This window comes from Puma concolor, chromosome B2 (genome assembly GCF_028749965.1).
Source record: "Puma concolor isolate L17-30 chromosome B2, mPumCon1.1.hap2, whole genome shotgun sequence".
Taxonomy (NCBI): Eukaryota; Metazoa; Chordata; class Mammalia; order Carnivora; family Felidae; genus Puma; species Puma concolor.
Genome location: NC_141671.1, coordinates 71,774,305 through 71,790,865, shown reverse-complemented (window position 1 = coordinate 71,790,865; position 16,561 = coordinate 71,774,305). Strand labels below are relative to the sequence as shown.

General features: G+C 37.2%; 1 long non-coding RNA gene across 2 annotated transcripts in view; it reads left to right on the top strand.

Moving 5' to 3' along the window:
- LOC147581037 (uncharacterized) overlaps positions 1–16,561 on the top strand; it is a 61,549-nt gene that overhangs the window by 28,593 nt on the left and 16,395 nt on the right. Inside the window, exon 2 of one of the 2 annotated variants that reach the window (XR_015251332.1) lies at positions 16,057–16,127. This is a non-coding gene — a long non-coding RNA (uncharacterized LOC147581037). Of the gene's footprint in view, positions 1–11,436; positions 16,128–16,561 lie in introns of those variants that run through there. The other variant, XR_015251331.1, reaches the window with a different exon arrangement.

The following is a 16,561-nucleotide window of genomic DNA, read 5'->3' as shown; positions in this document are numbered from 1 at the left end:
CCGGACCGCGAGATCGTGACCTGGCTGAAGTCGGACGCTTAACCGACTGCGCCACCCAGGCGCCCCTTGATAACTTTTTTAAAAATACTGTTATAGAATAGTATTAGCCTCTAAGAAAATAATTAGGTCTAAGAGTCCTGCAGAAAAAAGAAGAGATCTTAGTATTTACAAACTGAAAATAGTACTTACTATAACATAGTCATTAGAGAATATTAGAAGTTGGGTTCTTTTCATTGTGTTGAGTAAAATTTGCCTTCATTTAAATTTGATGGTTATTAAATATGGAGCACAATCATCAAAGTCAAATTTTAGATGCAAGGCCATAGTCACACCTCTTCAATGAATATTTGCAACATGAAAATTGTCATTTATCAGCTAAGTGAGACTTTCACATATGTTAATTTTGTGTTAGATATATGCTATCTAACATATGTGATAGATATATGCATATATGCTAGAAAAATAGAGGATATATCAGCCTGAATTTATACATCTTGCTTCTCAGAATTTATTGCATGAATTGTTAGCAAGATGAAGCTGATATCTGAATTTAATAAGCCAATGATTTTGTAGCAGAATTACAGGATGCTAATTAGAATTTGCACTCTGGATTTTAGAGTATCACTTTGAATTATGTGTTGTTAATAGAAATTTTTCATCTCTATTAGATTATTAGCCTCAGTAACTTTATTTTAATAGCATATGAATTCTACTGGTAATGCATACATAAGTTTAATGCTCTTATGTAAATGCATGATCATATTTTATTAATTGAATCATTTTAGGTTTTTAAAAGTCGTGTAAGGAAATGCTTCATCAAGTATAGAAAACAGATTTGAAGACAGGAAGTAAACAATGAGAAGACAGGAGGCAAACAGTGAGAATAAGAAGAATAAAAAAGTGTTTGCAGTGAGGTACTTCAGGGATGGGAATGATGCTTTATAATACATTGTTATGAAAAGATCCAAAAGATGGGGCGCCTGGGTGGCGCAGTCGGTTGAGCGTCCGACTTCAGCCAGGTCACGATCTCGCGATCCGTGAGTTCGAGCCCCGCGTCAGGCTCTGGGCTGATGGCTCAGAGCCTGGAGCCTGTTTCCGATTCTGTGTCTCCCTCTCTCTCTGCCCCTCCCTCGTTCATGCTCTGTCTCTCTCTGTCCCAAAAATAAATAAAAAACATTGAAAAAAAAATTTAAAAGATCCAAAAGAGAAAGGACACAGTGAAATTTGAATTTACAAATAATAGTTCTCTTAAGATGATTGGGGCATTCTTCAGGCTGCATTTAGGATAAGCACTTGATTAGCAAAATTTTGTACCTGCAAGTGAAAATTCATATGTTCAGAGAAAAATCCAATCCAAATTTATGAATTCACTGATGCTTGTCCTTACCACCTATATTTCATGAGGCTGCCATAGCAAAGTATCACAAGCTGGGTGGCCTAAAAGAACAGAAAGTAATTTTCTCACAATTCTGAAAGCTAGAAGTCCAAAATCACATTGTTGGCAGAGTTGGTTTCTTCTGAGGACTATGAGAGAGAATCCATTATGTGCTTCTCAGTTTCTTGTGAGGGCTAGCAACCTTTGGTATTCCTTGGCTTGTAGATGAATCATACAACCTCTGTTTCTGTCTCCGCCTGACATTCTCTGTGTCATCACACAAACTCAACATGGCTGGGGAAAAAATTGATAAAATTTATGACTGACTATAAAGAGGTCCTTAGTGCTGCCTAGAAATCCTACCACTTTTCCCCAATCAATTCACTTTTCCACTTTTCTAGACAATTAGTCTGTACCTTCTCCTCTTTCATCAGGTCTCCAACTCCACTTTCACCTCTTCACTCTCAGTTAATAACTTTGTTATTTTACAAAGAAAAAAAAGGCAGGAAAAAAAGTTTCATCTTCTAAAACCAAAACTACATGCACTTATATAATTTGTGCTCTCAAGCTCTGCCTTCAGTCTTTTAAATATGAATGAACTATGCTCCATCTAAGGCTCACCCCTTTTCTGTACACTGGTGCCCATCTTCTCTAACCTACATTGCTCCTACCATTCTCCCTTCTCTCCTCTCATCTTTACTTTCCCCTACCCGACTAGATCATTCCCAATGAAATATTTACAAACCACCTACCCTTTTAGATCTCATGTGTTAGCCCATGTACTTATCTCATTTCTCAGATCCATTTAAATTGAAACCACCCTGAAGAGTTATCCATACTGATTGCCTCTACTGCTTCCCCTCCTATTCTCTTTTGAACCTACTCTACTCAGAATGTTGTCTCAACCATTCCATTGAAACTACTCTTGTGGAGTTTATCAATGGCCTCCAAGTTACCAAATCTGGTAAATCTTTTCCAAGTTCTTATCCTAGATTACCTATCAGCAGCATTTGGCTCAAACAATCACAACTTCATCCTTGAAACTCTTTCTTTACTTGGATTCCAGGACACACACTATCCTTGTTTGTCTCTAACCTCCTTGGCTACTTTCTTATCTTCCTGACCTCTTAATGGTGCTTTAAACACCAGTAATATGCTGATGAATCCAGTATATTTATCTCTAATTTGATGTCTTTCTTGAATATCAGTCAGATCATGAAATGCCTATTCATCATTCATATGTGAACATTTAAAAGTATCTCCTCAAACTTAAATTGAAAAATAATACTTCTGATTCCAATGCTTTCCCTCTAAAATATACATTAGCTCTTTCTATAGTCTACCAATGTCACCACATGACAACTTATATTTACAGATGCCTTTACCAGAAACCTTAGTGTAATCTTTAACTCCCTCTTTTTATTTTCTGGCATCCTTGCAAATCCTTTCTGCTCTACCCTCTATATATATCTGAAATGGACCTTAGTCCATGCCACCATTACCATTTGTCTGGATTATTGCAGTAGTTTCCAATGGCATCCTTGTCACCACTCTTGGAAAAGAAGGAAATTTTTCAAAATTTTTGTCTGCTAAAATTTTTCATCTGCTTCTTATTCACATTAAAATCTGAAGTCTTTACTATGATCTCAAAAATGTACATGGTGTAGCCCCTAAAACCTCTCTTAACTCACTCCTACTCCCTATGAAAAGGTCAGTCGTAACTCATCTCAGTGTCTATGGACTTTCTCCATTTCCTATCTGTAATATTCTTCCTCTGGAGGTCTGTGTGGCTCACTTCTTCACATCCTTTGTAACTCTACTCCCATGTTTCCTTATCAGGAAGGATTCCCTCTGACCCCCTCAACCCCTTTACCCTGGTTTAATTCTTTATATAAGACTTATTATTGACATATTCTCTATTAAGTTTTTTTTGTTCTTATGTTGTTTATTGTATACCTTCCCCTTCTAGAAGGTAAACTCCATGAGAGCATGATCTTAGTTTGTTTTTTCACTTCTGTGTCCCCAAAAGCTTCGAATAGTGCCTGGTACATAGCAAACGCTCAATAAATATATGTTGAATTAATGAAAATTGGTCCCTGGCTTGTCCTTTAAGACTAAGACACAATACCTCTTACAGTGGTCTCAGGGATCTATGTTGCTAACAAGGCCTTCTAGTATTTAAAAAATTGTAATGTGGATCATAATCAAGGTGATATATTAGGTATCAGAACTTTAAAAAAGAGGAACTTTGAACTATATGTGGCAATGAAATGTGTACTGATTAGATGGTTGACGTTAATGAGTAAGTGAATTCTTAATTATTATCAGATTTATTAAAATTTTCACTTTATAGGAAATATTTTCCATTTTTGTATTCTACTCAAAATGCCAAATAAATTTGAGATGTATCTTGCATGAAGATATGAGCATTTACTGTCCAGTTATCTTGGTTTTTATAAATTTTCTTTTACTGTAGGAAAAACACTGAGTAAATCCACTGATAAAATATTTTAAAATAAAATATTAAAATTTAATGTTTAAAATATATTTGAAATGAATTCTGAATATTACATATGTTAGAAAATAGTTTTGTCTATACATTCTGGCATATTTTTAAGTTTTCTATGATTCTTCCATATGATTCTGATAATGTGACATTGCTACATTCAAATTCTTAGAGATATTTGAAATAAGATAATTTATCCTTATTTTGCTCCATAGACAACATATGGAAAAAAAATAGAATCATTGTCCTGAATTAAGGAAAGAGACTATATCAGGAGACCACTCTGAATCTAATGATCTGTTCCAGCAAGTAGTATATTTTTCAGATTTTTCTGATCCTAATGGCTCATCAGGTAGTCTTTTAAAAAATGAATTTGAGTTGTAGTGTATAAACAATAGAGCTTCCTGTCAGTCATTAAGACACTCATCAGAGAGAAATGAGGTATAGTTCTATCTTCTCTTAGCAGTAACAGATGGAAGATACATTTTGGTTCATATTTTCCAGTCATAATTTCCAAAGCAAGAAGCCTTTCTTAAGAATATGTGAATAGTATAATTTTAAAATAACCTTGGCCCCATAACTGAAAATAACATTGAAGTTATTACTTTTCCTTGAGCTGTGCTTATTAAAGGTAGTTTAAAAAATAGACCAGTAATTATTGTAATTTTGATAATTGGCAAGTCTAGGCAAGAGAGTACTAAGTCATGGAGGAAGGTTAGAGAAATCTCAAACATTGCCTTCCTTTCCATCCTTGATATGATTTGAATAATTATTTTTTAAAATAAATTTTATAATCATGTCTTTTCCTCTTATACATCCCTGTATATGGTGATGGTGGTTCATAGTGGTTTGAGAGTAAAAGCTTAGGAATCAAAGACCTAGGTTTAATCTCTGCTCTAGCAATCAGCCCATTAGCCCAAGTGGCCTGAGGAGTGTCCTAACTCCTCACATTCAGTTAACACGTCTAAAAGGTAGAATAATAACAGAATATGTTAGGGTAGTAATGTCAGCAACATGGTTCCAGTTTCTCCTTCCTCCCATGGAAACAAGGATTCAATAACAATAGACAGACAAATTCCCATCGTGAGAAGTACAGTTACCAGTTAAGAGGCTCTTACACTCCATCTGAACACAAAACCAGCTACATCAAAGCCAATAGGAAAATTCTTGGTGATCAGTTGCCATAATCCCTGTCCCCAGTTCAGTGCAGTGTTACCCTGAGAGCACTCTCAGCTTCTAGCATTTTCCTGAAGACTAGAACATATAAACTTGTAAACTTTTCTGGGGGCTACTCAGGGACTGATGTTTATCTTGCCTAAATCTAAGTGCTGATAGGAAAGGGCAAATTGGGGGTCACTGAAAACAAAGGTTTGTGCCTTTGAGCACATATTCACTTGCTGTAGTTCTCCCCAATTCAGCATTGAACAAGTAGGAGAAAACCCCCAACTCATGACTTCTCCCACAGGAGGGAGAGTTGGATTATGTGTCCAACATTCTAGATTTTGGGGGGCCAACTGGGGGACTGTTTTCTGCCTCACCTCTCTTGGAATGCTCTTGGAACCTGGCATGACCTAGATGGCTAGGAGCTGATAAAAACAAAAGATAGTTGGGTATTTTGCTGCTACTCCAGAGAACCCATGTGATAGCAGACAAAAGATGATATAGTTTGGTGACTTCTTCCTCACCAGAAAGGGGTCAGTGATGCATGCATCAAACCTTCTAGATTTGTGGGGGCTTCCCAAGGGATTGCTTTGTGTCTTGCCTCACTTGGAGTACTGATGGGATCTGGCATACTCTAGAAGTCTTCAGGCTACAGAGAACAAGAAAGCAAGACAGCTTGAGACATCTGTAGAGAACCTGCAGTACCACAGACAGACACAGGAAAGATCAAGAGATTATGAGCTCCTGAAGGAAGGGAAGGGAACAGAAGGGAATGGAAGGGAACGGAAGGGAACGGAACGGAACAGAACGGATGTAGGCAGTTACAGCTATGAACAGTCTTCTTAGAACTGCTTTTGCTGCATCCCATAAATTTAGGGTACTGTATTTCCATTTTCATTTGTCTCAAGATATTTTAGGAATTTTTAAAATTTCTTCTTTGATCCACTGGTTGTTCAGTAACATGTTTAATCTCCATATATTTTTGTGAATTTTTTAGTTTTCCTTTTTATAGTTGATTTGTAGTTTTATACCATTGTGATCAGAAAAGATACTTGATATGATTTCAATTTTCTTAAATTATTAAGACTAGTTTTGTGACCCAGGATGTGATTTATCCTGGATAACATCCTATGCGTGCTTAAGAATGTATATTCTATTGATTTTGGATGGAATGTTTTGTAGATATCTGTTAGGCCAATATAGTTTACAGTGTTATTCAAGTATGCTGTTTTTTTTTTTTAATTGCTTTTCTGTCTGTAAGATCTATCCATTGATGCAAGTTGGTATTAAAGCCCCCTTCTGTTACTGCTGTCTATTTTTTTCCTTAGTTCTGATAATGTTTGCTTAATATGTTTACATGCTCCATTGTTGGGTGCATGTATATTTACAACTCTTATATCATCTTGATGAATTGGCCCTTTATAATATAGTGAACTTCTTTTTGTCTCTTTTGTTCAATTTTGACTGAAAGTCTATTTTGTCTGATGTAAGTATAGCCTACTCTGTTCTCTTTTGGTTCCCATTTGCATGGAATATCTTTCTGCATCCTTTTACTTTCAGTCCATGAGTGTCCTTAAAGTGAGTTTCATGTTAGTAGCATGTTGTTGCCTACTGTTTTTTAATCCATTTAGCCACTCCGTGTCTTTTGACTGGAGAACTCAATCCATTTACATTTAAACAAATTATTGATAGGTAAGTGTACACTATTGTCATTTTCTGTTTGTAATTTCTCTTTGCTTTTTGCTGTCTTCCTTTGTGATTTCTTTCTTGATTTTTTCAGTAGTGGTATGCTTTGATTCCTTTCTTGTTATAGTTGTACATCTATTCAAGGTTTCTTTTTTGTAGTTATCATAAGGCTTACATAAAACATCTCACAGTTGTAAAAGTCTACTTTAATCTATTTTAATTCTATTTTTAGCCATTTAACTTCAATTGCATAAAAAAACTATACTTTTATTTCTTCTCCCCAGCATTTAAGCTAATTATATAATTTTATTTATGTTTTATTTTTTTTAAAGTTCATTAACTTATTTTGAGAGAGAGAGAGAGAGGGAGAGAGAATGAGTGGGTGAGGGGCAGAGAGAGAGGGAGAGAGAGAATCCGAAGCAGGTTTGCACTATCAGCACAGAGCTTGACACAGGGCTCAATTCCATAAACCATAAGATCATGACCTGAGTCCAAATCAAGAGTTAGACACTCAACTGACTGAGACACCCAAGGCATGCTCCCTTTTACCTATCTTTTACTATTTTAATAATTTTGAATTTTATTTTCATTTTCTATTTATATTGTAGTGTTTTCATTCTGTCCGTTTTACATTTGGCTTATAAGTAGCAGGCAACAGTCATGATCACAAAGAATGGTAAATGCCTTTTTCAAATATTTTATAATTAATTTATTTGGTATTTTCAATCATCTGAATGTTTGTGCCCCCCCCCCAACATTTATTTGTTGAGATCTTCAACCCCAAAGGTGATGGAATTAAGAGATGGAAGTCTTTGGGAGTTGATTAGGTCATGAAGGAAAAGCCCTCATGAGTGATATTAATGCCCTTACAAATGAGGCTCCACGGAGCTCCCTAGCTTCTTTCACCATGTAAAGTTACAACGAGAAGTCTTTTCTTGGACTTTTCTTTTCTTGGACTTCCAACCTCCACAACTATGAGAAATAATTTTCTGTTGTTTACAAACAACTCAGTCTGTGGTATTTTGTTATAGTGGCTGAAAGAGACTAAGACAACTTAGTCTTAATATTGACAAATCAATTACTTACTAATAGTGACAAACTAATTACCTATTAATTTCTCTGAATTTGAGGTTTACATGTTAAGGAAAGGACCAGAAATTTTACTAGTTTTAAAGGAACGATTAAGGTGCTATTTTAGATTTTCAGCTGCATTTCAAGAAATTGGAATGGTGTTGATTTCTTAGAAAGAGACATGTGTGAACAAGGAAGTTCAGCTGGGTACATCTGGGTTGTGAGGCCAAATTAAAGGGTTGGTTTTGAGGGGCGCCTGGGTGGCGCAGTCGGTTAAGCATCCGACTTCAGCCAGGTCACGATCTCGCGGTCCGTGAGTTCGAGCCCCGCGTCAGGCTCTGGGCTGATGGCTCAGAGCCTGGAGCCTGTTTCCGATTCTGTGTCTCCCTCTCTCTCTGCCCCTCCCCCGTTCATGCTCTGTCTCTCTCTGTCCCAAAAATAAATAAAAACGTTGAAAAAAAAATTAAAAAAAAAGTGTTGGTTTTGAGATAGTTGGTAGGAGGGGTCAGTGGGGCCAGATTGGGTCAGAAGATTGGATTTTCTTTAATATTCAATTAGGAATCATTGAAAGTTAGGGCAGGGTAATGGTCCAGCATGAAAACTCAAATTACCTGAAAGCACTTTGTAAGTTGAAAAAATACTGCAAATGAGTATGTTATTGTAGTTGTTATGAGGAACATATCACAAACAATATTTTGGGAAGACCATTTTGGTAGTGGCATGCCAGTAAGAATAGAAGGGAGAGGCTGTGGGCAGGGAGACCATAGGATCTTTTCCTCTTTGGTCTAAGAACTCTTTAAGCCTCTATCACAGCTAATCTTTGCTGAGTAGGAGGGGAGAGGACGTTCAGATCTAGAGTATTACTTCTCATTCTTGAATGTGCATACAAATCACCTGGAAATTTTGTTTAAAGTGCAGATTTTGATTAAGACTTTTGGGGTGGGCCTGAGATTCTTCTTCTTTAATAAGCTCCCAGGTAATTCCAATGCTGTTAGTCCATGGAACATGCTTTATATAGGATGCATTCAGAGGAAGTTGTAAAGGATGAAGCCCCAGAGGTAGTGCAGATTCCAGTTGGCAGCTTGCTTTCAGTTTTAGTCAATTCCAGACAGTGAAAAAAAAATCAACGGTCTCTCACTGTGAAGGGTTTCCAAGGTATGCACATCAAACATTAAAGGTTATATTATATTTAAAGGGCATCTGTCTCTTCCCTTATCTTAAATTATACTTAAAAGTCTTTTTCAATTATCCTATACCCTTTCTTTTTTTAAAAACAAAATTTGGGGCGCCTGGGTGGCGCAGTTGGTTAAGCGTCCGACTTCAGCCAGGTCACGATCTCGCGGTCCGTGAGTTCGAGCCCCGCGTCAGGCTCTGGGCTGATGGCTCAGAGCCTGGAGCCTGTTTCCGATTCTGTGTCTCCCTCTCTCTCTGCCCCTCCCCCGTTCATGCTCTGTCTCTCTCTGTCCCAAAAATAAATAAACGTTGAAAAAAAAATTAAAAAAAAATAAAAAATAAAAACAAAATTAGCTATAATGGGAAGGAAAAAATAATACACCACAGCACAGATGATGATAATATAGAGTCAAGGAAAAAGCCATTTCCCAATGAGAGTAGTGTTAAAATACTCTCACATAACAACCTCAATATTGACAAACTATTGCTTACTAAGTTCCCTGAGTTTGAAGTTTACCTCTTAAAGAAGGACCTGACTTTTTAAAAAAATTTTTAACATTTATTTATTTTGAGAGACAGAGACAGAGCACAGGCAGGAGAGGGACGGAGAGAGAGGGAGACACAGATTCCAAGGCAGGCTCTAGGCTCTGAGCTGTCAGCACAGAGCCTGATGCAGGACTCAAACCCACCAACCATGAGATCATGACCTGAGCTGAAGTCAGAAATTTAACTGACTGAGCCACCCAGGCACCCCAAGGACTTTTAAACCATGACTAGCATAACTGACCATAAAAATTGAGGACTTTTTTTCTTACTGTATGTTTCAGAATATGTCTCTGAAAAATGGATTATATTGACTTCGTAAATATGAATCTTTATCCCTTCTTATTTTGCTTTGAATGCAAATCATCACAAAGTAAATGGCTTGATTGAATGTACACCTGTAGCTTGAAGGCTTCAATAGTTAAAATATATATTGAGCTTAGGATGACCCAAATAGGATAGATATAAAGAATAATTGTCTATGTAGCATCTCTGGAAAATATTAAGTTCCCATTGAAGAGCTCATTGTAATTTTCATGCAACTAAACTAAAACATTTTCTCTGTATTAAGAACACTATTTGAGGGAATTAAGGACGTGTTCCCATTTTAGTTTCAGTTCACATTGTTTAATTGGAAATTTTATTTTCCCATTAAAATATTTTGCGTAGTATCTCAAAACCGAAGGTGGCTGGATGAATCTCTTCAGGATAACTTAGCCTATATTTCCAGAGGTGGTAGACTGCACTAAGGATTTTGTTAGGTTGTTTAACTGAAACATTTTGAATAGGTAGGTAATCCATGCTTATGAAAAAATGTAAAAATATACAAAAAGATATTGAAGTGGAAAGTAAGTCTCCCTCTTGATCAGGTTACCCTATAACCCAATGTCAAAGCAAAAATTGCAGCTGATAAACATGCAACAAAGACTTCATTCAAGGCTATTGCAACAGGGAGAGATACCAAAACTCTGTCTGAGCCCAATTCTACTTTAAAAAAAAAAGGCGGGGGGCGCCTGGGTGGCGCAGTCGGTTAAGCGTCCGACTTCAGCCAGGTCACGATCTCGCGGTCCGTGAGTTCGAGCCCCGCGTCAGGCTCTGGGCTGATGGCTCGGAGCCTGGAGCCTGTTTCCGATTCTGTGTCTCCCTCTCTCTCTGCCCCTCCCCCGTTCATGCTCTGTCTCTCTCTGTCCCAAAAATAAAAAAAAATAAACGCTGAAGAAAAAAAAAATTAAAAAAATAAAAAAAAATTAAAAAAAAGGCGGGGAGCAGGGAGGGGAGTAGGAGAGTTTTTTGGATCTGGGCTGGAGAAATCATAGGTCACCTGTATTAGCTAATTTACCTTACCCAAGGGAAAATTAAACTTTTTCTTATGACAGGAAGTAGTTTCATAACTCAGAGCAAGTCACCTCCCTAGGTATTAGTCTCCTACCTTCCCATAGAAACTGGGAGATAGGGGATGTCTTCCTTGATGGTTACATATCAAAGAGATGGCTCCCAGGTCCTTGAGAAAGATGGTTCTGGATTAAAAAAGAGGCAAAGGACATTTTAAAAGATTTACTTCTCAAAGGGATAAAGAATTTACAAGTATAAGTTTTCTAAAGTAAGTGCTATATGAAAAATGTTGTCAGGAGTCTAGAGTCACAAATTAACTTGTCTAAGGTGTAGTCAAGCTAAGGGAATTGTAAGGCCTTCTTAGTTACTATATACCTCCCTGAAGGCAAGTGCTGTCAGGTTCTTAGATGTCTTTCCAGAGATGATAATCTATGCCTATTGGATGTAGATACATTTTATATTTTTCAATATTCTTTAACTTGCTTTTTTACTTTATAATGTATCTTGAAGACTAGCATTATTATAAATGGTATACAGTTAATTATAAATATTACTCTATCTTACAGATGTACTAAACTATTTAAATAGTTCTTAAATAATAACAATTTAGGCTGTTTTTAGGCTTCTATTATAATCAATGGTGCTGTACATTGGAACACACACTTTGTTTTGCACATAAGAGAATATTTACACAATAAATTGCTAGAAATGGTATTGCTGAGTCAAGAAGGATGCATTTCAGATTTTGCTGACTGTTACCAAGTTGTCTTCCCTATGTTGTACCAATTTTGGTTTACATCATCCTTTGCAAACACAGCATGTTATCAAACTTTCTGATTTTTGCCAATGTGGTAAGTGAAGAGTACTGACTTTTAACTTTTAATTTGCATTTTATAATTATGAGCACTCATGCTGTCAGGGTACAGACATTCAAACTGTGCAATGGATTTATTGTTAATTGGCAGGTAGAAATAGTTATTAACTACCCATTAATGATAAAATGTCTAAATTGTAGGAAAAATACCAAAATTATAAAGTAGTTACAGGACTTTCTCCTTTTACAAAAACCTTCAAGAGACAGAAGGTTAGGGACAGCCTTGGATAAAGGCTTTTGTCTTTTCTAGTCTCTAAGCTTCCCATTATCATGTTTCTGATTCATGCTATCCTGATAATTTTCCTTTCAATGTCTGTTCTTATATTTGCCTATACTATCAATAAAAACATGACTTTACAAAATTTGGGGGTGCCTTAACATGGTAGGTTAAGTGTCCAACTCTCGATCTCAGCTTAGGTCATGATCCCACAGTTCGGAGTTCAAGCCCTGCACTGGGCTCTGTGCTGATGGTGGAGAGCCTGATTGGGATTCTTCTCTCCTCTCTGACCCTCCCCCACTTGTGCTCGCTGTATCTCTCCCTCTCTCTCTCAAAATAAATTAGTAAAAAACTTTAATAAAAAAATAATTTTAAGAAAAGGGAGGTTCTGAAGAAAATAATTTTTGGAAAAATCTACCTCTCATTCCTCTGAATCATCTAGCAGGAATAAGAAAAAGGGCTAGGTAAAAAACAGTACTGTTTGTTAAGCAAGATCTCATTGAGTTTATTTCCCGATACAAATGTTATTTTGTTTAATTTCTAGCATAACTTTCAAAATAGATGATGTCATCTTTGTATTACATGTGTGCAACCTGAGATCGAAGGAGTGAACCTGTTGGGCAAGGTTACCTGGATAGGGAATGAAACTGGAATTGGATCCCTTTATCGTGTCCCTGCAAAGCCCTGCTTCTTCCATGTGACACATATTCTCTGCCCATGCCATGTTATGTAGAAAGGTTTTGTCAGTTTATTTTGGCTGCATCCCATCTCAACTAAGAAAGGCCTTTCTGGCTTTTCTGGCTTTTTCTGCAGTGATACACACATAGACATTCTAATGTTGGTATATATGAAAAAGTGAATCATGTTTTACTGGATTATTTTGAATAGGTAAGAAAATAAGTATGTAGATACATGTGACTCACTGACAGAAATAGTATTTTGTTGACACTGAAGTTGCAATGTGTTTTGCCTAAATTTCCTAGAGGAATTTCAGTAAAAGATATCCACAAGAGTATATTTTGATTGTGCTGACAAAGCAGGCTGTTTCTTTTTTTTTTTTTTTTCAAATTCTTTTTGTTTGTTTATCTCTTTTTGAGAGACAGAGCATGAAGTGGGGGAGGGACAGAGAGTGAGAGAGAGAGAAGGAGAGAGAGAGAGAGACAGAGTGAGAGTCAGGGAGGGGCAGAGGGAGAGGAAGTCACAGAATCCAAAGCAGGCTCCAGGCTCTGAGCTGTCAGCATAGAGCCTGATGTGGGGCTTTAACTCACAAACCGCAAGGTAATGATCTGAGCTGAAATCAGACGCTTAACTGAGTCACCCACGTGCCCCAAAGCAGACTGTTCTTTTTTTATTTAAAAATTTTTTTAATGTTTATTTATTTTTGACAGAGAGAGAGACAGAGCATGAGCGGGGGAGGGGCAGAGAGAGAGGGAGACACAGAATCCGAAGCAGGCTCCAGGCTCTGAGTTGTCAGCACAGAGCCCGACGCAGGGCTTGAACTCACAGACCGCGAGATCATGACCTGAGCCAAAGTCGGACGCTCAACCGACTGAGCCACCCAGGCGCCCCAAAGCAGACTGTTTCTTAATTGAAGTTATTTTTTTCCATAATACATTTTGGAATTATATGGAGAAGGATGACCTAGCTTCATTTCTCCAGGACATGATTTCTTTAGAATAATAAAGGTTCCATGAAAAAAGATGGTATAACTGTGTGAATGTGAAAAATGATGAGGTGAAAAAAAGTGGGCAGACTGACTTCTTGAGACTTTAATATCCTAACAAACACTGCAGCCTCAAAGGGGGATTTTCGAATGGTGAGTTTCCCAATCACATTGGACCTAGAACTTCCTTTCATGACTATCCTTTGAGACTGGTGCACAGGAGGAGTCCACTGGGAAACACTGGTGTAGAAAGAGCTGCTGGTGAATAAGGATTGTAGATACCAATGTAAGTACCAAGTCATGACACAGTTTACACTATTGTCTTTAGGTTTATTAGTTTCTAAAATCTAGACTGCCTGCAATTTTTCGGGCACTTCTGGCCTGATTTATTCCACATGTCTTCAACTTACTATGATCCACCATTCTCAGCCTTCTTACTGCTGTTAGTTGGTCAGTATTCTGTCTGGAATCCTTAATGCTGTAGAATAGCAAGGCCTGTGATCATCAGTTGTTATATTTGCAGGTTGGCCCCTGAAACCCCAGTTTGTGGTGTGGATAAAAGAAAAATACTCCCTTTAAAGGATTGTTATATTTTCACCTGGTAAAGTTACTGAAATGTCACTATGACAAAGACTGTTTCATCATAATATATATGCTTCCCCCCCCCCAACTTCCATAAAATATTTTATTCTGAAGCACTAAAGTAAATGATGGTTGGTTAGCAGTAGGTAGTGAATTTTGCAGTGCACCACCCACACCTCCCTTTACAATGAAGCATTCTTCAAACTGCCAGGTGTGTTGGCTACCAACTGTTCACAGCTGAGTGCCTCCCCAGCAATTGCTTTCAGCAACACAGGGCAAAGCCTCTTCCAAGGAAGCAACCAGAAATGCAGGATGAAAAAAGGCCAGGACTCTGCTTTAATCCTGGATGACTCTAAAAAGGCTAGTCTACCTCCAAATCTCACTGCCAATTCAGCTGAGCCCTTTATTTCACATTCGTGGTGGTTTAACCTCTCCCTCTGCTCACTGTGGCCTCCTGCATTTTCAAAGGTATTAGTCTCAAGAGCCCTGCTCAGTAACCTTCTTGCAAACACATCTCTGTCTCACTATTTCCTGATGGATCTGACTTAGGCCATAGTAATTTTGAGGAGTGTAGGCCTGCATAGTGTCCACTAGCATGGAAAAGAATGGACCTTGTAAAGCTGAGTTTATATCTACCTGAGTCTATTGAGACAAATATCTGTAGTCAAAACATCTAAAAGTAATTAATATCCACCTACAGTGTGGCAACCAAAATGCTTTTGTAGAGGGAATTTATTCCTTGTGGAAAACAAAGAATTCCTACTTTTCTGGGTCTAGGAGGAAGCTAGAACAAATAAAATATTACAATACACATAGCTTGACCTTTTCTAGGGAACTAGACTTGGTTCATATTGTCAGTCATTTTGAATTTTTAAAAAATGTTTATTTATTATTTAAAGACAGAGTCAGAGCATGAGCAGGGGAGGGGCAGGGGGAGAGGGAGACACAGAATCTGAAGCAGACTTCAGGCTCTGAGCTGTAGCACAGAGCCCGACACGGGGCTCGAACTCACAAACCGCGAGATCAGGACCTGAGCCGAAGTTGGACGCTTAACTGACTGAGCCACCCAGGCACCCCATACTGTCAGTCATTTTGAATCATTGCACCCCAAATATTAGCACTAAATCATATTAGGGAGGAGGTGAATCCGGCTGAACTCTATTAATGTGGCCTACATCTCTAACTAAAAATAGTTGGACCCTTTGGAATCTGCCAAATTCTTGACTACATATCAGGCTGTCAAGGGTCTACAAATCTAGAGAGACTCCGCTAGTTTTGAGAAACTCTACAGTTATGTGAGAAAGGCCAAGCTTGAGGAAAGTAGGTACTTTTAGTGATAGGGGAGTGAATGAAGGAGAGGTTAAGGGAGGGAATGGGATTGTTTGACTTCAGATAGTAATGGCTGCATCATTATACTCATCTCCTTTTCCTCCCCCTCTTCTGCTCTTATTTATTGAATATGATTATGTGTCAGACACAAGGTGTATTTTTATTTAGTCCTACGAGGTAGACATTCTATCCCTATTTTAAAGATGAAAAAACTGATGTCCAAAAAAATCAAGTAAACTGCCTAAATTCACTGCCCAAGTCTGGCTAGATCTAAAACCATATTCTTTCCTTTATGTTTATAATGGAAAGTGTGTTTTGTGCCTTTTTGTAGCAAGAAAATTAATTATTATTTGCTCAAAAGTTTCAGTGATTTAATCCAACAGATTGTAAATTATTCTCAATGTGCCAGTTAGGTTGAATTTTGCCTAATATATTGATGAGTAGATAATTTCATACTTGGAGCTATAACTAAGAAGAGTAATGGGAAAAGCAATAAAAATTTCAGAGGGAATTCATACACTAATACGTCTCTTTTTTTCTTTAGAGTAACTAAACATTTTGGAAAGAAAAATGCACATGCTCGCTGAATGCATTGACTTGTAAATGGAAAAAAAGGTACCATAATTATACAATTAAATATATTGAAAATACCATTTGTCAAGTTGATTATCAAAGATTAGGTAAACTAAGTTGGCTTCTGGAGTTGTTGAGTTTATTATTGGTCATTCTCTTCAGAGTTTAAAAGAAGTTTGGAAAAAGTCAGAATTATTGTGATAACTCTCCTATTTCTCTTGGGTCAGAATATAACCACCTCTGGGAATAGAAGGAAAGCTCTATTATTATCTCATCTCTGTATCATTTCTAGGACTTTCTCAAGAGAAAAAGATTGAGTTGTAGCTAAAGAGAGAGACTGAGGAAAGTAGAAATATAAGGAATTTAACTTCTATTCCCTTGCTATCTACAATGAAACCAATTAGGATTTAAGAAAAAGTTTTTAAAATAATTCAAGTTCACAAATACCCAGTTTAGGATGAAGTTGGAATTGTAAA